Genomic DNA, 15,731 nt, shown 5'->3' with positions numbered 1-15,731 from the left:
CTTTACATATCACTAATTAAACGAAGTCCTTTTTGACTGCGTTTTATGGATGATTTGTCCAGTTTTTCTTCGCTCTCAAGGAATAACTCGTGGTTGCAAAGTTAGTTTCTGACACTAGTAAGGACTGCTTTGTCCTCTTCTGCTCCCCTTGCTCAGCCAGGGGGCCCGTCTCATACGGCGTGCTCTGAAATAGGCAGAAAAAAGCAGTCAGTAAAGCAGTATTTGTTTTCAGGCTTGTAAACTGATTCTGCGTTGATGGTACCTTAATGATACAAACCCATCTGTCCACCCTGGAGAGCCCCAAAAGTCCTTGGGATTTCTACGTTCAGTTTTCCTTCAGATCCTGTGTTCAGAAGGGGAAAATTTTAACCCAATGACATCATTAAATATCTGTATTGAGAGAGGGTAGTTTTTACCTCCAGTTCTGGCTGCCTAATTTAGCAGTTCTCACAGAGGCAAGGGTTTGTTATGGTTTCAGCTGAGACCAGCAAAGCCCGTCTGTAGAAGGCGGGTAAAGCTCTGTCCGTAACGACAAGCACAAAGTCTTCCATGTCCGAAAGACACCAGAAGATTGTTATGCCCGAGTAACAGCTGACAAGACTGGGGCATGGAAACGGGGTGACCACCCTTCAACCAGGCAGAGACTTCATCCGTTGCCGAAATGCAGCCTCAGCTCAGTGGCTTGCTCTCCGTCATCCCTTTCTCCCAAATGTTACACACGTAACCCACCCCCGCCTGCCTCGGCCCGTCTCCAGCCCCTCCCCAGCAAGGAGGGATTGTGGTTTGCGTGAACAGTGTGCTGTCCCATGGAGAAAATGGACAAAAGCAGGGGAAGAAGGCTCTCTACCCCTGTGCTGTAAATCATGCTCAATCTTCTTTCAAGTTTTGTTGTTTGGAGGGGGCGGAATTAGACATTTTTTGTTTCAAGACCTAAATGCTGCACTGCTGTACTGGCATGTTTAGCAGCACCCGGTTCAGGTACCGTTCACTTTCCCTATGAGCAGTTTCAAGAATAAAGATGACATTAGTGAACTGGCAAGTAGATAAAAAGTGGACTTTATTTACATGAAAAAGAGCAGGTTGTAACCCTACTTGACTTAAAGCTGTTAACTATTAACCTGCCCTCTAAGAGCCTAGTAGGAGGTCTCCCATACATCTTATCATGTTAAAAATGGGCAGCCACTAACTTGGTTCCACCTAAGGGCTTCAATGTAATTGATGTGCCCCAAAACATTACCATTTGTTGCCCCAAATGCAACATTTTGCCTCATTCTAAAAAAACAGGGAGTTTGAAAAAATATTTCTAAAAGACTGATTAGATGAACGGAAGTTATTTTAGCATCCTGAAACACGGCACCATGGATGGATTTGTGCAGCCTGTGTGTTTGGGTTTATGCCATTTTCACTCTCGCGAAACAGGCCAAATTCACGGGTGCTGAGTTGCTGATGTCTCCTCCCCTTTCTTGTTTTTTGCTTTATTTTGTTGTGTTTTGTTTTGTTTTGTTTTTTAATCTGGATCACCTGAAGGGACCAGCACTTGAGGCAGGAGCTAAACCTTCATGCCTGTTTAATCCTGAGCTTCTGTTGGGAACGTTACCTCTGTGATAGTGGATGAAGATTTCCCAAGTGAGAAAGTAATGGAGAAGCAGCATATTTCACATGCGCTGTTGGAAAGACATCAGAGGGTAATAGCTTCTGATGGCTTTGGTTGTATCTGTGCTAACAGGTCAGAGCTGAAGGAGGCTATGCAATTTCTAAAACAGAGCAAGGGAAAGCTCTTTCCTTGGCATAACTGCGAGCCGAAAGGTAGGACTCATGCACGCAACCTTACTTCAGCCCTCTTCTGTCTTTATCTGAATTCAATGATGAATGGACCTGGAGGAAGACAAAAGTTTGTAATTGATAGAATTTAGGACTAGTGCATAGTCCTAAGAAAGTGCAAGAAAGCAAATTGGGCTGTTTGCTCAACAGTAAGCAGTTGGCTTTGACTAACTTTTCAATGGGTGGGTTTGCAACCTTAAATTACAGTTATCAAGAGGATCAAAAGAGGTTATGCAATTTCCTAGCATGTTTTTCTTAAGAGGAAAAAGCTAAAAACCAATTCTGTCAGTCAGCATTAGCAGGCTCGAAACCTTAGCCCTCAGCAGTGCAAATAAAAAACACTTAGGCTGCGGGACTAACTGTGCCACGCAGCACCAAGAGAAGATTATTACCCTCGAGAGGAGACGGGCAACTGAGAGGCGGCACTGCTGGTCCTCCCTTTGCTCTGATTGCAAGTGGACGAAATCCAGCATGAGGTATTGCCCCAGAAGAAAAACCGGCTACTGTGGCTGAGGGCTGAATGCATATATTCGAAACAGAATAAACGTATGCTGTGACTACATCTGCCTGAACAGCTGCCAGGAGGTGCCAGTTCATGCTGCTGCCTCCTCAGTGTGAGCCTTCAAAGTGTTTGTTTGCAGCTATTCTGAAAGATGATACTTCAATCAGGATGTCATAAGTAAAGGGCATTTACCCAAGCCTGGGATGTGGATGTTGGCAAATTCTTAGGGCTATTGTAAATGAGAAACTTCTCCATAATAGAAAAGGTCACAAGCGTCTTTTCATCACAAGATACTACATGAGAAAATACTACTGAAGTGTGGACTGTTACCAGCTCTGTAGCCACCAAGCTCATTAGTCATCTGCTTCTATAGGCACAGATAGCCTGAGGGCACAAAATGAGGTCCAACCTCGAGAAAAAATGAAGAAATTGGTATAGCTTTTTTTGCAAGCTTCACGTGCCCAGCCTCATTTGTGCGAGGGTACTGCCTGAACCTCAGTGTAATTTTACTTGATGCTGAAATTTTTACTTGTGCTCTGTTCCTCTGCTTCACCGTTTTACACAGCCAAGGCTTGTGCGTTGGAAGATAACGCGTAAAGGTGTCGAAAGGGATGACCACAGCAACACATCTGACCATCCTCAGAAATGATAAGCAGGGGAGCACAAGGCAGGTGCTAGAAATGCTGGGATCTCAACTTGAGGGTAAACCCAAGCTTTCCTGATTTACAAATGCAACAAAATTTTGACAGGTAATTACCTGAAAAGAGGTGTTTTGTTTGGGGATTTGTTTGTTGCGGGTTTTTTTTGCCTCTAGTAATTGCTATTGGAAGTTGTAATGTGTTATTAATGTGTAAATACAATCACTTAGTCGGCATTCAGTTGCCTAAATATTTGCCTTGTTCTAAGATGAGGTCCAGCTATCACTCTGGAAGGTGCAGGTCTCCCCTGTGTCCTGTGTCACCTCTGCCAGCCCTGTGCAAACACCTGGGAGACCCAAGGTTACTTAAGTGGCACTAAATGCGTATGGCCAGGCAACGGAATTTCTCCTCTATCTTGCATCATCTGTGGAGAGACAGGATTTGAAGCTCAAGAATCTTTTCACATGTGATTTAATTTTTTCAAAGAATCAGTCTCTGTCTCACCTGAAGAAACCACAGACCATTATCAGAATCATTTGATGATAATGTGTTATCATCCATTGATCTTGTAAAACTAAGGCCAGTCAACAGCTCATTCAATACTAAGTTCAGAATTTCTCTTAATGGTCTGGCTGCAGCAGTGATCGTGATTATAAAATGACATCAATATAATTTCTTTTTAGGGATTTTTTTCTGTATTCAAGGTTGGAGTGCAAAGCTGGGACACATGAATTAGTGTTGTACCCTAGAAATTCAAAAATCAGAAGCAAAAGGAAATTAATATTGGAAATAAAAGGAAATGTGTCTCTCAATTACTTTCATGGTCTGGAGAGGCAGACTACTCTTTTTACAGCTACAGCTGCTGATACTGCATTCAGGCAAAGCTAAATGTTTTAGATGATGCTTATCTGAACGCTGCTATTACTTATTTTACAGGAAAGTCCTTCTAAGGTGTTGACTTAATTTTGCTTTCTACACAGTCCATATTCAGCATTTTTCTCTTCTACAATGGAAAGTCTTCAGGATGAAAAAATACCTTGATGCAACAATGAAATTGTGATTGCAATCTCCTAACAGTTGGGAAATTTTTAACTCTGCCCATGTCTTCATATATGTTAGACTGTAAGACCTCCTCCTATGGAATCAGCACACTGCTCCTGCAAATAGTATATTACTGGAAGACATAAACAAAAGTGTTTTACCTGTAAAGAATACCCAAAAAGAGTATTCTGTATTACTGTGTGGTAGGTAACAATCTAATAAATTACTACAAGGTAATCCATAAACCTAACGAGACAAAATTATGATTACTTAAAGGCCTACGCTATTTTTCACCCTTAGTTTTGATTTAACTCCGAGTGCTGTATTGTTTTTTCATGTACCAGAGAGCCAAGTAACCTTATTTTTCTTTAGGACAAGGCAAGGACTCTCCTTTGGGGAGTTTAAAACAAAGTGTTATGCATTTAAGGTACACTTTTGCAACTAGATTAACAAGATGAGGTCTGTTGTGTGTGGATCGCTCAAATAATTTTTAATGACGCTTCCCAGCACAACACTTGGGTTTAATATACAAGCCTTAAAATAAAATAACATTGTTTCTCTCCCCATCCCCTCTCCCTCTGCTGCTTTCTAGATGTGTTTTGGTGGAGAAGGGAGTTTATTTTGTTTGGGTTTTCTAGGGTTTGTTTTTCTGAAGAGGCACCGGGGTGGCAAGGGGGAGCGGTGCGGGGGGGCACACTGGCTCCTTGGGGGCGAGGAGCATCTCTTTTCCTCTGGACAGGCGAAGACGCTTCCTCGCCTTTTCCCTCCCCTGCCCTCTTTTTGGGCAGCCGTCCCACCAGGCAGCCCCCTCCCCGCTTTCCCGACAGAAAGGAAAGGGAAACGGGTTGCAACCACAGCAAGACTGTGGTTTCACCAGGCTCTCCCTGTCTCTTTCTCTGTGTTCTTTTCTTTTTGTCAATCACAAAGGCCGAAGTGTGTGGTTTTTGATAATTACCTCAGGTCTTCTGTTGTGATCTGCCATCCCATCAGCGGTGTCTGTCTGCTTCCTTCCCTCCCTCCCCTGTTATCACAGGTCTGACGCCTGCCCAGCTACGACTTTGTCCTTCCAATTTATTATTGCAGTTAGTGGATAAAAATGCTGCAAACAGGAATCTCAAAACAAAACAAAAACGTTTCTCGATACTGCTGAAAACTGACCTTCATGTGCCGCCCCGTCCTCCTTCAAGGCCTGCTAAACCCATAAGAAAGATTCCCATTAGTAAATCACTATTGGATCATTAAACCTTTTTAAGGCAGTATGTGCCTTACCAAGAGAATGAGGATTACGACACAGCAGTGGCTGCTGCCCACTGACAATCATGGGAACCGACCTCAGTAATAAATCCATGAATTATCTTGCTCACTTTGACCGGTTCTCACGCCAGAGCAGCTCCTTTGATGTGACCGTCAAAACCCAAGGATGCCCTATAGCAGTAGCCACCAACAAAACAATAGAGAAGTAATAATTCAATATAAATATGTAAAACCTGCTTGCCTGTATGCCCAGCTTTTGCAGTGGGGTATTTCTGGGCCTGTGGCTGAAATTGGAGGCAAAAAAGAGAAATAAAGACTTTTTTTTTTCCTGTGCATTACCCTTTAAGGGAAGAAATGCTGCACATGTTAGAGAGATATTTTTTGGCTACCATTGATGTGCATGACTTTTTCAGCTATGGGAGGGCTCCCTGTTGCTTTTCAAAAGCAGTCTGATAGTTCAGGAACAATATGCGCTTAAGGACTGCCCTGCAGAGGGACTAAGGATGTCAGGCATAGTCAGAGGAACTATTTCACGTCAGTGGGACTATTCATAAAAATGAAGTTATTCGTGCTTTCAAGCACCTGCAGGACCAAAACTTCAGAGGATGCATTCTCATCTGCCTGATTCGTAAAAATATTAAGTGTCAAGCTCCTTTTGAACATCAGAAACACAACTGTTCACTACTGTGCTTCTTGGCTACCCACCTGTAAAGTGGGAATAGGGTTATTTAGCTTCTTGATCTTGATCTTGTCTAATTAGACCTCAAATTCCAGTGTAAAGATTGTCTCCAAACTCATGTTCATCTTGTGAGCATCCCTAACTAGAGATCCCTAACCACAAGCCTCCAATTAACAGAAGATCGTAGTTGTCCTGGAGCCCAGATGCTAGTGAGGGAGGCAAATTTCTGATGGCATAAGGGGTGGCATAAGAAAAACCCCCTTCAAGTTGTATGACCAGAGGAGAAGCAGAATTTATTAAATTACTTTTAACCACTCATTTTTTTTACTCTTAAAGCAAGATCAGCAAACTGATAGACAGTAGGTCCAAAAAATTTAAGATAATACCTGATTTTCAAAAGGGCTGGAGTACCTGTAAGTAGACCAACATGATGGGAATGAATAAGCAGAGGACGCTACTTCTGGATTTTGCTGTGCTGAGCTGTCACAGGGGAACCGCTGCTGTGCTTGGGGTGAGGTGACTCTTGCTCGTGTGTTTCACACTCAGCTTCAGCCTGTTTGCTTAAGGGGAGATGAGTGCGGTATGGCTGGAGGGATGAAAGCCACCCAGCAGGCTACAGCAAGATGCTCCATGTCAATTGCCCCAAGGCCATAGTCCAAACAAATCTGACGCTGAGACTTTCTACCCAGCTTAGGGTAGAGAACGAACAAACTGAAGAGTATACGCCACAAAACTTCATCCTGATAGAATTATACAGGTGGTCTCTTATCTGAAGAGAGGGGAAGACCATTCCTGTTTCTTTCATTTATTTTCTTACATCTCTTGAGCCGAACTGCGTGTACACAATACCAATTATGCCATTTATGGAATACAGAGTTGTCATTTATGTCAAAATAATGCCTTGCAAAGGATGCGGGGCCAGTTTGAGCGTGTAGCCGCTCGGCAGCAGAGCTGCAGAAGGCTCCCTGCCGTGGCCACGCTCCATCAGCCGCCTTGGTCTCGCCTGGGTCACTGCTATTCCCTGTTACACGCAGCGGGCAGCACCACCAGCCCGAGCATGTGTTGTAATATCAATTTATAGCCTGTTATTATTTTCCTGCTTTTGGGGGAAACTGGCACCTCCCAGCTCCATTTTCCTGCCAGCAAGATTAGGCACAGCATAATAACGTTGTCAATATAGTTTACTAAAATGTGATTAATCAAAAGAGTACATGGGAAACAAAGCATGGAAAAGCAGAAGGTAATGATTGACTGTAGCCACAAGGCAGTAATAAAAGGGGTCTAGAAAACAGATTTTCAGCGTGTAAGTGAAAAAGTTCAGGCATTTAAAAGGATCAGAGCTTTCATAATTTCATGATCAGAGCACTCCTTAATAAGACATGGCAATTGCTGCTGTAAAAGGACTCTTTAGAAAATGGTCCTTGGATAGTTTTATCTAGATCTGTGTGTGGTAATTAAATCTGCATTGGACTTTCATTATCATCACCTTAAATAAAATGTCTTGGTTTGGATAAAACAATTTCTCTTTAAACATGATTCAGAGTAAATTTTCCAACTGTAGTTCTGAAGGCACAGTCCTAGCAGGATTTGAAATGAGGCTGTTACATTTTTTTAGTTTATCTTACTGTCCAGGAGGTGTTCCATATTGAATCTGTACCTAGGAAAAAGATCTACAGTTATCTTTTAAGACAGCAGTGCTTTACAGAAAGGACCTCGGGGAGAGATAATAGGAGGGGGAGGGGAAAGTCTGGAGATGGATTGTGTGCCTGAAAGCATCTTTTTTTTTTTCCTTCCATCTCCAGCAGTTTAATAAACACTTTGCCTTGTTTGTGTCCTTTGACTGCCATGGTGACAACAGCACTAATGTCACAGCACAGACTGCTCCCATGCTCCACCAGCATTGTGAATAAGTGCAGAAAGGAACAAAACCAGACCCTTCCTGTCTCCCCAGCCAGCTGATCATGGTGCCCTGGGATCCTGACCCAGGATGGAGAAATTCCAGTTCCCTCCTTTGCCTTGGCACAGACTTTCTGCTTGATCTTCAGTTCAAAATCTACAGGTGAAAAGCAGAGATGCTGCTGCTCCCCAACAAAGCGTCCGTGAGGATGAACACGTCCAGGGCCACGTGGTTCTTCGTCACTCTGGTAATGGCATGTATCGTCAGTGTATAAATGCCACAGATAGACCGAGGTGTTAAAGAATCCGAGTCATACTCCTGATTATCCTGTGCAACTTCTCTTCCTAAATGCTACATTAAGGCTGTTTCAATGACAGCTTGTAAAATTTCCATGTGCAGCCTTAGACTCAAAGAAACACGTTGCATATGATTTGGCTTAATAACAGCTTCACCTGTACATGAAGTTGGCTTTATCAGCAAATACAAAGCCTTCATTGCTCTATAGCTCATTGGAATTAAACGGGCACAACGTTAACCCATGGAATTAAACCTGAAACCCTCTAAGCAGGGACCATACTGGGAGGCTTGGGCGTGTGGTGGCAGACACGGGACCGGGCTGCCACCTTGTGGCATGTTCAAGTGATGTTTTTATCAGTAAGCAGAGGCTCGTTGCCCTGATAGCATGAAGTCGTACCTGTTTATGTCCACAATAAAAAAAAAAAAAAAAAGTGTAAGTGGCCACCAGAACGTCCTGATAACAGAATGAGTCCAATGACAGCATGACTGCATGTCCTTCAGATAGAAGTGAAATATGAGGGCAAGTAGAAAATATGCTTTTAGAAAAAAACTTAACATCTTTGTCAGCGACATGGACAGTGGCATAGAGCGCACCCTCAGCAAGTTTGCTGACGACACCAAGCTGTGTGGGGCGGCTGACATGCTGGAGGGAAGGGATGCCATCCAGAGGGACCTTGACAGGCTGGAGAGGTGGGCCCATGCCAACCTCATGAAGTTCAACAAGACCAAGTGCAAGGTCCTCCATCTGGGTCGGGGCAATCCCAAGCACCGATATAGGCTGGGCAGTGACTGGCTTGAGAGCAGCCCTGAAGAAAAGGACTTGGGGGTGCTGGTGGATGAGAGGCTCAACATGAGCCGTCAGTGTGCACTAGCGGCCCAGAAAGCCAATCGTATCCTGGGCTGCATCAGGAAAAGCGTGGCCAGCAGGTCGAGGGAGGTTATTCTCCCCCTCTACTCCACTCTCGTGAGACCCCGCCTGGAGTACTGTGTCTGATTCTGGAACCCCTACTACAAGAAAGATATGGACTTGCTGGAACGTGTCCAGAGAAGGGCCACGAGGATGATCAGAGGGCTGGAGCACCTCTCCTATGAAGACAGGCTGAGAGAGTTGGGGGGTTGTCAGTCTGGAGAAAAGAAGGCTCCGAAGAGACCTTATAGTGGCCTACCAGTATCTTAAGGGGGCCTACAAGAAAGCTGGTGAGGGACTTTCTAGGATGTCAGGTAATGGTAGGACTAGAGGAATGGATTAAAACTAGAGATGGGTCGATTCAGACTGGACGTTAGGAAGAAGTTCTTCACCATGAGGGTGGTGAGACACTGGAATATGTTGCCCAGAGAGGTGGCGGATGCCCCATCCCTGGAAGTGTTCAAGGCCAGGCTGGATGGGGCTCTGAGCAACCTGATCTAGTGGGAGATGTCCCTGCCCATGGCAGTGGCGGTTGGAACTAGATGATCTTTAAGGTCCCTTCCAATCCTAACAATTCTATGATTCTATGATAAGATTGGAAAAAACTTAAAAAGTGGAATTAATGTAGGGCTGTAACTTATAGGAGGTAGCCAGAAAGAAAAGTTAATGCCAGAGATAAAAGATCAAGTTTGGATGTGAAAGCTCCTGTTCCCAAATTTTCCAATAAAGTATAAAAAGTAAGAGTTAACATTCTTATGCAGAAACTCAGCTGCTGGTTTAAATGGATCTATAGTTAAGCTGTTGTCTTCCTCACTGTCCTTATTTCTACTGCAGTGCACTCCCATCAACCTTTGCTGTGAGATGGAAGACAATTGGTCAAGCTGTTGAGGAAGAACAGAAATGAAAGTAAAAATACTTGCGATCCAGTATCTCAGAATATATCACATTTAGAAGCAAATTCAGCTATGCAAATGATACAAACAGTAATAATAACAACAATCATCACCATCACCACTATCATCTTGATCTTATATTTGTTTGAAATACATCTGTTCTAGCCTACACAGCCAAGTGTCGGAAGGCTTTTGTAATGATTTTGATTGTACTGCCAGTCCTCTGCGAAATAGCTCACCTTTCTGGGGCTTCAGCACGCCAGTGTCATGAGTTACCTATTATTTAAAGCAAAAATATCAACAAAGATTCTAGGAAAGATGCTTCTTCCACCTGTTATAAACAAGTAACCTGTTCCTTCCCTCTATCATGTTAATCTAAGGCCCAGGAAACAGGGAGCCAGAAACTGCTGTAACTCTTCTACCCACACTGAAGATGAACACTTATCCTGGAGTCTTTTCACCCCAAACCAGGACACCTTTAATCACAGTGGGACCTGAAGTGATAGGACACCAGCAAGAGGACGGGTTCCCACTCCTTGCCAGGTGGGTGTTTTTCCTCTGCATGAGGGCAAGTTTCAGGCCTGGCATTGGACTGAGAAGGGATTGGGAAGGCCATTAGGTAGCCTCTTCAGAGACTATGCTTCCATTCCTAGCAAAATACTGGAAAGTACTCTTTCTTTGTGTGCAAGAGCTATTACAGTGACTTTTTCCAGGTTTCTAAAATCTAACATATGTTTATCCTTTCTCAGATGACTCTAGAGCTGGACTCATGGTGCTAAGAACGTACATACTACTACAAAATGAATTAAAAACAAAGGAAACGCTTCTTTTGTTCCTGTTCTGTAAAACCATACCTATTCCTTTTCTGGGAAACTAGTCAACACCTGAAATTCATTTTATCTGCTTCTAAAATGACCCGTCATTTCCTGATGTGGAAAACAACAACTTTTTCCACCACCGTGGTAAGGCATTTCCCTGAGACCAAAAAGAGAGGGGGGAATCTGAGAACCCTACACGGCTATCCCAGTGCAACTCATGTAAACTGGTAATTACAGGGAAAGTCCAAGACAAATTAATAAAATTAGGATTTCGAGGACCTTAGGAGACCCACTGAGCTACTCCCTTGGTGCAGTGTGAGACTCTTGATGAGATGCTTGCCCAGCTTGCTCTTAACAACCCCCAGCCACAGGAATTAAATAATTTCTTAGGTTACATCCTTTGGTCTTTGTATTTAACTATTATTGGGCACCTTTTCTTAACATCTAAAAGGTGACGACAGCCCTTTTAACAGTTTGCTTTCTGCCCTAAAGCAAAGGTGATCCCATCCCTTTGCACCCGCTTGCACCTTCTTTGTCATAAAAAATATAGTGGATGGACCTTGGGATTTCTCATGAGACATTGCTATCTGCGTTGGCGGGCAGCCCAGACTGCAGTATGCCTCTGGCACACCCTGGGAAAAGCAGCCAAAACCATTATTTCCAGCAGTGCTTTCACATCAGGGCAAAGTACTCCTGATAAAGCATGGCCTGCCAATATTAAGGAGCTACACGGGTGATGCAAGGGCTGTGGCTTGCTCCTGGCAGCAAGGAGGATCCCTGCTAAAGCGTAACCCACCAGGTATACTAGCCTCTGTTTTGCAGTCTGTCTAAGCTAAGTGTTATAGTTATTTATTATCAGTATTTCTTGTTTAACCTGCAGCAGTGTACTGGGTCTGGCTGGGATGGAGTTAAGTGTCCCCGCAGCAGCCCTCATAGTGCTGTGCTTTGTACTTGTAGCTAGAAGGGTGTTGATAACACACCAGTGTTTTGGCTACTGCTGAGCAGTGCTCCCACAGCATCAAGGCTCTCTCCCCGACACTCCCCTCTCCCAAGGCCAGTAGGCTTGGGGCAGGGCAGGGGTGTGTGCGCGGAGGGGAGAGTTTGGGAGGGGACCCATCCAGGAGAGCAGACCCAAACTGACCAAAGGGGATATTCCCTATGATATTCTCTATGACATGCTGTGCTCAGCAATAAAAGCTAAGAGAAGGGTGGGGGGAGGGATTAATTTTTAGGGCATTTGTCTTCCAAAGCAACTGCTACCTGTACTGGGGCTCTGTTTCCCAGAAAGTCAATGGGCATCACCTGCTGATGCAAAGTAGAGAATAAATCTTTTTTTTTTGCTTTGCTTCCACACGAGGCCTTTGCTTTCTTTCATTAAACTGCCTTGGGTTAAACCCATGAGTTTTTCATCTTATTTCCTCCCCCTGTCCTGCTGAGGCAGAGTGGTGAGAGAACGACTGGGGAGGCAACTGGTGGCCAGCCAAAGTCATCCCACCACATGCAGGCACTGCTGCAACACGAAAGAGGTCCTCCCACTGCCCTCTCTCTGACCCCACAAATCATGGGCAGGGGTGGGAGGTGGGAGAGCTACAGGCAAAGAAGAGCAGCTCTTGATGGAGGCCCACATGCGAGTTTGGATGCACAGCTGATGTGCTCTGCTACAGGACAGAGCTGGGAGGGTCTGGGACAGCAGGCACCCTGCTGCCACAGGACTGGAAGAGACTTCACCCCATTCTCCTCACCTCTCTCCTCCCCTCCTGCCAGGGCACATGCACCATTTTCAGGAACTGAGAAGGTGTGGTGAGGGCTTCATTGCAGGAGGGAGCAAGACAGATGCTAATGACAGGGAGGTATTAAAAATCCCTTTGACCTCTCCATTTATTTCTTTCCACCTCCTGAAGAATATCTGGTCTCTCTCTTGCCCCACTAACCATATAACCAAGAACCCTACATAGAATCACAGAATGGTTCGGGTTAGAAGGGACCTTAAAGATCATCTAGTTCCAACCTCCCTGCCCTGGGCAGGGACACCTCCCACTAGACCAGGCTGCTCAAAGCCCCATCCAGCCTGGCCTTGAACACTTCCAGGGATGGGGCATCCACAATTTCTCTGGGCAACCTCTTCCAGTGCCTCACCACCCTCAGAGTGAAAAATTTCTTCCTGATATCTAATCTAAATCTCCCCTCTTCCAGTTTAAAACCGTTACCCCTTGTCCTTGTACGGTGCTGCACCTGGGGAGGAATAACCCCATGCACCAGTACAGGTTGGGGGCTGACCTGCTGGAGGGCAGCTCAGCTGAAAGAGACCTGGGAGTCCTGGTGGACAACAGGATGACCATGAGCCAGCAATGTGCCCTTGTGGCCAAGAAGGCCAATGGCATCCTGGGGTGCATCAAGAAGAGTGTGGCCAGCAGGTCGAGGGAGGTCATCCTCCCCTTCTACTCTGCCCTGGTGAGGCCGCACCTGGAGTACTGTGTCCAGTTCTGGGCTCCCCGGTTCAAGAAGGGCAGGGAACTGCTGGAGAGGGTGCAGCAAAGGGCAACCAAGATGATTAGGGGACTGGAACACCTCTCTTATGAAGAAAGACTGAGGGATTTGGGTCTCTTCAGTCTGGAAAAAAGACGGCTGAGGGGGAATCTTATCAACACTTATAAATACTTAAAGGGTGGGTGTCAGGAGGATGGGGCCAGGATCTTTTCAGTGGTGCCCAGCAACAGGACAAGAGGCAATGGGCACAAACTTGAGCATAGGAAGTTCCACCTAAACATGAGGAGGAACTTCTTTACCCTGAGGGTGTCAGAGCACTGGAACAGGCTGCCCAGAGAGGTGGTGGAGTCTCCGTCCCTGGAGACATTCAAAACCCACCTGGACGTGTTCCTGTGCAACCTGCTCTAGGTGACCCTGCTCTGGCAGGGGGGTTGGACTAGATGATCTCCAGAGGTCCCTTCCAACCCTATGATTCTATGATTCTATCGCTACCCTCCCTGATAAAGCGTCCCTCCCTGTCTTTCCTGTAGGCCCCCTTTAGGTACTGGAAGGCTGCTATAAGGTCCCCTTCTCTTCTCCAGGCTGAACAGCCCTAACTCTCTCAGCCTGTCTTCTCAGCATGGTGGGGCCTGTGCAAATACACTGTAAAGAGACAGTCTGTTTGTTCCTTAGGTGAGGAAACACCATGGAGAATTGCAGTCCCCCGCATCCCTTCCTGCCAGGACAAGGGCGCAGGGGACAAACCCTTCCCACCTTCTCTGGGGGGAAACCACACTTGGGCAGAGAGGCACACGGACACCAGTGACAGCTGAGGGGGTCCCCACAATGGCACCAAACCTCCTACCTGTGGAGGGAGATGTGTGGGAACACCCTTTTCTGTCAGAACAGCCAAAAAAAAAAGGAATATATGGCATTTCTAAGGGCTGGCCAACAGCCTTGCCTGTGGCCCTCTAGGCAGACATTGCTCAGCTGTCTCCTAGAAACCCTATGGGTTGGTATGGGGTGTCCATAGGCAGTTTTCTGAAGGCAAGGCTTCTAGACAGGTGCTACACCTGGGCAGGCTTCCCCTGCCTGCCTGCCCCTGTACAGGGCGCTGAGACTTTGCACACTCCCTTCATGGATGACTCCACGCTGCCAAACGCGCCATAAAACTCGCTGCTGGGCAGCAACGCCGACGCCTCGGGCTCGCACAGCAGCTGGCCGGATGCTCCCTGAATTGAAAGAGCAGCAGAAGGCAAGCCAGAGAGCATCTAACAGGCAAAAGAGGAAGAAGCGAGAAAAGAAAGGGGGGGGGGGGGGGAAAAGCAACTTCCCTGACCGGGAATCGAACCCGGGCCGCGGCGGTGAGAGCGCCGAATCCTAACCACTAGACCACCAGGGATCTGTGTAACCGTGCTGTAAGTCCTTCCTGAAGAGCTAAATCGCACAACCACATCCCCTAACCTTAATAGTCTTTCCCTTATCTGGCCACTGCCAAGTCCCGGAGGCAGCTGTGTGTAGGGAGGGACGTTCCATTCCACCGCACGCAACGGGGGGGAGTCGCCGGCGGCGGGGCAGAGAGGAGGGGGCGCCCCTCAGGAGAGGAGAGGGGGGCGCCTCCTGGGCGGGAGGCGGGATGGCGGTGGGAGGCCGGGCGGACAGAGCCTCGGGCCCTGCCCTCAGCCCGGAGGTGCAGGAGCGGGAGCAGCTGCGCCCCACACACCGCGACAGGCAAGAGCTGCGCGGCCGCGACAGAGGGCGGGTCGTTAGGAGGACGGCGACAGAGCGCGGGTTGGGTTGAGCTTCGCCCCTCCCGCCGCCCCCGGCCGCTGGGCGGGTGGCGGCCGCCAGCGGGAGAGGGGTTATTTTTCCTCATTTCGTGCGGGCCGTTCGCTCTGTGTCGTACAGGACAGTCTTTCCGCGGGGTGTTGCTGTGGGGGCTCCGGGCAGGGCCTCCTCAGCCGAGCGCCCTGCGCCGTGCCTCCCGGCCGGCGGCTCCCGGCAGAAGCCTCTGCCGCGTCTCCATCGCGCTTCGGGCGGGCTGTGGAGAGAAAAATACCGCAGCTTCTCCGGTTTTCGGTGTTTGGCCTGCAGGGGAGAGCCGATCCGAGGGCCTACCTCAAGTGGAAGCCCGTGGCTCCACAGAGGGAAGCCAGATTGGTGGTTCGCTTGCCTTGTGCTGCCATGGCCTGCTTACACGATGCGTGTGAGTCCGTGACTTTGCTTTTTTTGGGGAGGTTTCTATAAGAGGAGTGAAAACTCTGCCATCGATGTGGATTACATCTGCATAAGCACTTTTTCCTCTGATGTGTCGATTTCATGAGCCAAGTAGATCTGTGAGCTGTGCTAGCTAAAGTGATTTTCCCTTGTTTAAGCAGCGTAATATAAGAGGGTTTGTTCTACGCAAGCAAACTTCTCTAGTTCTCAAACTCTCTGCCTCTAGAAATGCATCATATAAGAAACCTTTTCCACGTTAAGATAGATAAGCTTCAGACTATATGCTTGCAGGCTTTGCAAA

The 15,731-nt window shown here is 46.8% G+C and overlaps 1 protein-coding gene and 1 non-coding gene across 2 annotated transcripts in view; one reads left to right on the top strand and one right to left on the bottom strand.

Moving 5' to 3' along the window:
* Positions 1–14,543: 14,543 nt before the first annotated feature.
* TRNAE-CUC (transfer RNA glutamic acid (anticodon CUC)) lies at positions 14,544–14,615 on the bottom strand. Its single transcript has one exon. It is a non-coding gene; the product is annotated as a tRNA-Glu (tRNA).
* Positions 14,616–15,086: 471 nt separating this feature from the next.
* The window catches only part of NCOA7 (nuclear receptor coactivator 7), a 99,371-nt gene continuing 98,726 nt past the window's right edge, over positions 15,087–15,731 (top strand). The window contains exon 1 of the mRNA XM_063329675.1: positions 15,087–15,419. The gene's annotated coding sequence lies outside the window, so the exon portion shown is untranslated. The remainder of the gene's footprint in view (positions 15,420–15,731) is intronic.

The sequence above is a fragment of the Chroicocephalus ridibundus genome, chromosome 3 (assembly GCF_963924245.1).
Source record: "Chroicocephalus ridibundus chromosome 3, bChrRid1.1, whole genome shotgun sequence".
Lineage (NCBI taxonomy): Eukaryota > Metazoa > Chordata > Aves > Charadriiformes > Laridae > Chroicocephalus > Chroicocephalus ridibundus.
This window is presented reverse-complemented; position numbering and strand designations above follow the sequence as displayed.